Source organism: Miscanthus floridulus, chromosome 7 (genome assembly GCF_019320115.1).
Source record: "Miscanthus floridulus cultivar M001 chromosome 7, ASM1932011v1, whole genome shotgun sequence".
NCBI lineage: Eukaryota > Viridiplantae > Streptophyta > Magnoliopsida > Poales > Poaceae > Miscanthus > Miscanthus floridulus.
In genome coordinates, this window is record NC_089586.1 from 21,236,814 (window position 1) to 21,244,484 (window position 7,671).

Below are 7,671 nucleotides of genomic sequence, written 5' to 3' on the forward strand. Positions count from 1 at the left end.
CCTTCACTCTCCTCCATTGGATACCTTGAGCTCCCAAGCATCCTTCCTTGATTTTCCCATCAATCCTTGAGAGAAAAAGGTCCCAAACTCAATTAGAGAGCAGATCCTTTGATTCTCCAACTCAAAAGAGCACTTGGTTCATGTTTTGGCCAGCGGGTGTTTATTACTCTTGGAGCTTTGCTCCTAGCCGGCTAGAGCATCGCCCAAGGAGCTTGCCAACTTGTGTGGCAGCCCTGGGAGGTTTGTAACCACCTCTTGAAGCTAGTAAACTCACCCATTATCTCAAGAGTTAAGTATCTTGACTTGAGAACAAGGAAGGGTTGCAAAGCTCTAAGCCTTAGTGGCTAACCTCAACAACGTGGACGTAGGCAAGCCTTGGTGGTGAGCTGAACCATAGGTTAAATCATCGTGTCATCTTGTGCTTGATGTACATCATGTGCATTTCATATTGTTGTTGAGGTGCTTTCTATGGTTTTGTGGTCGATCTACTTGTGTGTTGTGTTCCTACCACTTCTAGCTCTCGATCTGTGAATCTTATACCTACAGGAAGCTAAGAAATTTCTCTGATTCAAGTTTACATTCACTGATTTTGAACTGTGACTCGAAGTTGTCTGCAGGTGCGGCAGTGCCGCTGTCCAACAGTGCCATGAGGTTAGAGCGGCAGTGCCATAGGTTAAATTTGATAAAAGTTTGAGTGTTTGTTTTAACAGGCCTATTCACCCCCCCCTCTAGGCTAACCAGAGATCCTACAAGTGGTATCAGAGCTGGTTACCTCGTGAGTGCTTCACCACGTGAGGTATGGAGCCCGGAGGAGAAACTAGTGGCGTGAAGCCAATAGATATTGACATGGACAGCAGCGAATTGAGTGCATCAATAGCAAGCAACACCACGCTACCACATCTTGAGGCTACCGATGCCTAAAGAGCTCTCAATGACAATGAGAGAAGAAGGAAGGAGGCAAGAAAGCTCAAAAGAGAAGCAAGAGAGAGGAAGAAGAAGAAGCAGCGGTTAGAAGACAAGGAGCAAAGAAAAGAAGAAAGAAAGCTCATAAGAGAAGCAAGAAGAAGGAGGAGAGAAGCTAGGAAGAAGAAGGAAGAAGAAGAGAAGGCAACAAATGTATCATCAAGTGACATATCATGTAGTTCCAAAAATGTAGATGATGATGAGTCCTACCAAGTGTCGAAGGAGGACAAGAAGGAGAAGAGAGGAAAGGGCAAAGCCAACAACAACAAATATGCCGCCATATCCTTTAACTATTCTTCTATACCTATGACTAACCATGATTGGAGGTCTTTCATCAATGTGCCCGTGGGCAAGCTACCTTATTTCAATAGAACTAACTTTGCCAAGTGGAAGCACTTGATGAGAGCCTATCTTATAGGTCTTCACCCCGACATTTGGGAGATTGTTTACAATGAATTTGAGCCACCAGTTGATCCCAAGAACCCAACACTAGAGGAGATGAGAATCATTCACCTCAATGGCCAAGCCACAAGTGTGTTGCGTAGTGCTTTGGATGGTGATGAGTACAATAGAGTGATTGGGGTTGATGTTGCCAAGAAAATATGGGACACTTTGCACCTAGCACATGAAGGGGTTGACAAAGTGAGAAAGGCAAGAATTAATTTGTTGATGTCAAAGCTCAACCGGTTTGTAATCTTGGATGGAGAGGGGCCACAAAAAATGTTTGATAGGTTGATGACAATGGTGGGCAAGATTAGAGGCTATGGTTGTGATGAGCTAGATGATCACAAAGTTGTCAAGATTATGTTGGAGGCTTATTTACCTAGAAATAAGACCATAGTGACTCTAATTAGAGACAAGAAGAAGTTTGAGTACTTCACACCAAATGATGTACTTGGGAGGATCTTGACCTTTGACATGCAAAGAGAAGAAGCAAATGAGAGGAATAAGCTTGGTGAATTGCAAGCAAAGCTAGAAGACATCAAGATCAAGGATGTAGTTCTCAAGGCCAACAAATCAAGTAAGCAAGGCTCTACAAGCAAGTCCAAGATCAACAAGCAAGCTTCAACTAGCAAGCCTAAAGCAATCAAGCAAGTCCAAGAAAGAGTAAAAATCATATCATCTTCAAGTGAAAGTGAAAATGATGATGATCAATATGAGAAGGTTGATGATGTTGCTCTCTTTATGAAGAGGTTTCACAAGGGGCTAAAGAAGCAAGGCTACAAGGTAGTGAAGAGAAACTTTCCAAACAAAAAAAGAGGACATGCTACAATTGTGGTAGCACCGATCACTTTATTGCCAAGTGTCCATATGAGATCAAGGATAACAAATACAAGAAGGACAAGAAAGAGGAGAAGACCGACCATAGAAAGAGCAAGAAGTACATGGGATAGGCTCATATTGGACATGAATGGGACTCAACTAGAGAGAGCACAAGTAAGGAGGACGAGAAGGTTGCAACCATTGCTATTCACAAGTCATCCCCTACTCCAAGGCTCTTCAACAACATGTCCGATGATGACTATTACTCCCCTCAAATTTGTCTCATGGCAAAGCGTGAGAAGGTAAAATCCAAATCGAAGGCCAAATCTCCTCCACCTCCTAGTGATATCTCTTGTAGTGATATTAGTGATAGCTCTAGTGATGATGAATCTAGTGATGAAGAAATAAACATAATAACTAAAAATTTAGATGGAAATACCAAATTATTCATCACTAAGCTAATGGAGGATTTAGAGAGTGTCCAAGCCGAGCTAGAATCTAGAGAAGAGACTCTTATCCAACAAGAGAATCTCTACATTGGTAGCAAAGAAGCTCTTGCATTAGAGAGAAGTAAGGTGGAATCCTTACACAAGGCTTTGGCCAAAGAGCAAGAGGACCATGCTATTACAAAGAAAGCAAATAAAGCTCTCAAGAAAAGGTATTGTGACTTGGATGAGAAGCACAAAGAACTTGAGATGCAATATGGCATTCTTTGGGATAGCAACTCACATCTCCCTAAGGCAAAAGAAACCTCTACTCTCTCCACTAGTCAGGGTTGTGGAAAATGTTTTAATCTTGATTTGAATGCCTATTCCACTAACCTTGCAAATATAAAGGCTATGAGAAAGGAGATTGCGAGGCTCAATAAAATCATTGGAAAAAGGGTGGATGGGTGACACGCAATCTAATGATAAGAAAAATGATGAATCAAAAGGGCCACAATTCAAGCAAGGAAGGTATCCCTCAATCAAGCATGGGCTTAGACACATAAAAGGAGCCAAGACAAATGGAAGAAGGATAGTGAATGGCTATGAGTGTGTGCAGTTTGAGAGAAGGGGCAAAATTGGTATAGATCAGCCTACACAGACCGTAGCAGTGCCGCACCCCGTAAAAATGGGAAGGCTACCAATTCTATTTCTGATCAAACTAAGCCCAAGAAGAAGGTGTTCTAGCAGAAACATGTTTTTTAGAAGCCTAAGGAATCAATGTGGGGCAACAAGAATACGTATGCCTATCAACCAAAGATCTATGCACCTCGACAAAGCTTGACATCATGCTTTGTTTTGAAGAGCAACAACAGTGGAAAAATGGTTGCTAAATATGTTGGAAAGGAAATCAACATATATAGGAATACTTCTATTTGTGTTCCTAAGTTTCTTGTGACTAACATGTAAGGCCCCAAGTCAAATTGGGGACCTAAATCTAGCAACTAAACTTGTTTTGTAGACATATTCCTCCGGTGGATCAAGTTAGGTGCTTGATAGCGGATGTACAAATCACATGACCAGAGAAAGGAGTATGTTCTCATCATATTCCCCCATGACGCACTCAAATAAAAATATTGTCTTTGGAGACAATTCAAAGGGGGATGTGATTGGTCTCGGTAAAGTTGCTATAACCCTTGAGCATTCAATTACAAAATGTATTACATGTTAATTCGTTAAGTTACAACTTGTTGTCCGTTTCTCAATTGTGTGAGATGGGCTACAATTGTCTCTTTATGGATAAGGGTGTGGAAGTCTTTAGAAGGTAGGATTCCTCTATTGTTCTTATGGGTCGATTAAAGAACAAGCTTTACTTAGTTGATTTCAACAAAAGTAAAGCTAAGCTTGAGACTTGTTTAGTGGTAAAATCTAGCATGGGTTGGCTTTGGCACTGTCGACTAGCTCATGTTGGGATAAGGAACTTGGCCAAACTTCTAAAAGATGAACACATCCTTGGACTAACAAATGTTCACTTTGAGAAAGATATGATTTGTAGCACTTGTCAAGCCAGAAAGCAAGTTGACGTACCTTACCCACCAAAGGGCATCATGACCACCAAGCAACCATTGGAGCTAATACATATGGAGTTCGGTCTTCCTATCAAGAAAGTGAGAAGTGACAATGGGGCCAAATTTAAGAATACTTTAGTTGGGGAATTTCTTGATGAAGAGGGCATCAAGCATGAGTTTTCAACTCCATACACCCCTCAACAAAATAGTGTAGTAGAGAGGAAGAATCATATACTCATTGACATGACAAGAACAATGCTAGATGAGTACAAGACGCCAGATATCTTTTGGTGCGAGGCCGCCAACTCCGCTTGCCATGCCATCAACCTCCTCTACCTACACAAGAAGTTGAAGAAAACTTCATATGAGCTTCTAACCGGTAACAAGCCTAAGGTGTCTTACTTTAGAGTGTTTGGGTGCAAGTGTTTCATACTTAACAAGAAACCCAAAACCTCTAAGTTTGCACCTAAAGTTGATGAAGGTGTTCTTCTTGGTTATGGATCAAATAAGCATGCCTACCGTGTCTTCAACAAAACCTCCGAGAAAGTTGAGATTGCGATAGACGTGACATTTGATGAATCTAATGGCTCTCAAGTGGAGTAAGTTGATTCAAGTGTTGTAGAAAAGGAGGATCTACCATGTGAAGCAATCAAGCAATTGGCCATTGGTGATATTAGACCACAAGAAGATGAAGTCACTGAAGTGGAGGTTCCTCAAGTTGCTGCTGCACCTATTTCCGCTGACATACCTGATGCTAAACAGTAGCAGACACCTGCTGCAACACCTGCATGCGGTAGTGCCACACTTGAGAGAGGCAGTGCCACACCTACACAGTCAGCAGCAATTGATTCGACTCCAGCTCGTAGACAAGACCTACAACCCATATTTGAGCAAGAAAATGATGAAGGCCCAGAAGATGAACAAGAGGCCTTTGAGCATCCAAGGCTAAGGCAAATAATACAATGGGATCATCCCTTTGACAACATCATTGGGAGTCTTCGAAAGGGGATAACAACTCATTTATATTTAGCAAATTTTTGCTAATATTACTTGTTTGTTTCCTCTTTAAAACCTCTTAAGGTATAACAAGCACTTGGAGACCCGGATTGGGTGATGGCCGTGCAAGAAGAGCTCAACAACTTCAAAAGAAATCAAGTGTGGACCTTGGTGGAACGACCCAATACCAATGTCATTGGTACCAAGTGGGTCTTCCACAACAAGCAAGATGAGAATAGAGTGATGACAAGGAACAAAGCAAGATTGGTTGCTCAAGGTTTCATTCAAGTAGAGGGCTTGGACTTTGAAGAAACATATGCACCGGTGGCAAGGCTTAAAGCAATCCAAATGCTTCTAGCCTATGCCGCTCATCACAACTTCAAGCTATATAAAATGGATGTGAAGAGTGCATTTCTCAACGGCCCTATTCAAGAACTTGTCCATGTTGAGCAACCACCGGGCTTTGAGGATCACAAGTTTCCCAACCATGTCTACAAACTCCAAAAGGCGCTCTATGGGCTTAAGCAAGCACCAAGAGCATGGTATGAATGCCTTAAGAAATTCTTGCTTAAACAAGGCTTTGAAATAGGCAAAGCCGATCATACTCTTTTCACTCACAAAGTCGACAAAGATATATTTGTGTGCCGAATATATGTCGATGACATAATATTTGGTAGTACTAATCATTCTTTTTGTGAGGAATTTAGTAGGATAATGACCAAGAGATTTGAGATGTCCATGATGGGTGAATTAAAGTTCTTCCTCGGATTTCAAATCAAGCAAGTGAAGGATGGAACTTTCATTAGCCAAACAAAGTACACCCATGATATACTCAAGAAGTTTGACATGGTGAATGCCAAGCCTATCAAAACTCCCATGTCAACCAATGGACATCTAGATCTCAATGATGAAGAAAAAGCCGTAGATACTAAGGTATATCGCTCCATGATCGGCTCTCTACTTTATTTGTACGCATCTAGGCCCGATATTATGCTTAGTGTGTGCATGTGTGCTAGATTTCAAGCTAACCCAAAAGAGTGTCACTTAGTGGCAGTTAAGAGAATCTTGAGATATTTAGTACATACTCCTAACCTTGGCTTGTGGTATCCTAAGGGCTCTAAGTTTGACCTACTTGGGTATTCGGATTCCGATTACGCCGGTTGTAAAGTAGATAAAAAAAGCAACTCAGTGACATGTCAATTCCTTGGACGGTCCCTAGTGTCTTGGAGTTCTAAGAAGCAAAATTGTATAGCCCTTTCCACCACCGAAGCCAAGTATGTTGCAGTCGGTGCATGTTGTGCTCAACTACTTTGGATGAGGCAAACCCTTCAAGATTTTGGATGTCACATCACCAAAATCCCACTCTTATGTGACAACAAAAGTTCCATAAAGCTCGCCAACAATCCTATAAGTCACTCAAGAACTAAGCACATAGACATCCGATATCATTTCTTGAGAGACCACAAAGCCAAAGGAGATATCAAAATTCGCCATGTGAGCACCGAAAAGCAACTAGCCGATATCTTCACTAAGTCGCTCGATGAGTCAAGGTTTTGTGATTTGTGTAGTGAGCTAAATATACTTGATTCTTGTAACGTGGTTTGAACTATAGCACACCTTTATTGATGAACTAGCATGAATAGGAGAAATGAATTGGAAAGGTTTAAATATTATGCTTCAAAATGATTTATCATAAGAAACAAGTGCATTATGATCATTGTTTATTTTGATTATTTGCTGCTGATCATAGTGTGCTTGAGATATGTGTCCATATCCTATATGTATATAGCTATTTAGTTAGTAGCTAATTCTTGTTGTTCTAGGGAGTGCGGCAGTGCCACACTTTGAATTTCAACTAGAATTCGGCCCACAACAGCCAGTTACCGTGGGGCCTACTTTTCTACCTATTTTACCTAGCCCTAGGGCAACTCTCTCACTCTTCACCTGCCGCCACCTCTCTCCCTCTTCTCTCATGCGCGCGCCGCCACCGCCGTCTGGCACTGTCGTGCTGTGCTGCTGGTTCTTCTCCGCGTCGCTAGCAGCCGCTGTAGTCATGGATGGAGCCATTCTCTTCCTTTCTTCCTCAATCCATGAGAATCAAGGTGAAACCCTAACCTAATCCCGATCTATGTCATGGAGTTCTATTTTTGTTGGAAGATGGTTTCTAGTGACTGCATGATTAGGGTAGAAACTAGTTTGATGGATGAATTGAATCAAAATAAAGATTCATGGGTTGAGCCTCATCTGTACCCATGGCAGTGCCTCACTCAACAGAATGAATGTGCAAATACAGATGTTGTTCTATCGATGACTCTCTATTTTAGTTGGATTTGTGCACTAGATTTATTTCTATCCTAAACATGTAGCTACTTTACCTACATTGTAGACAATTCCATGTATTTGTTTAGGTCTACTCATTCTGAGATTGTCTAGTTGTTTAGGAGAATGGTTGAGAA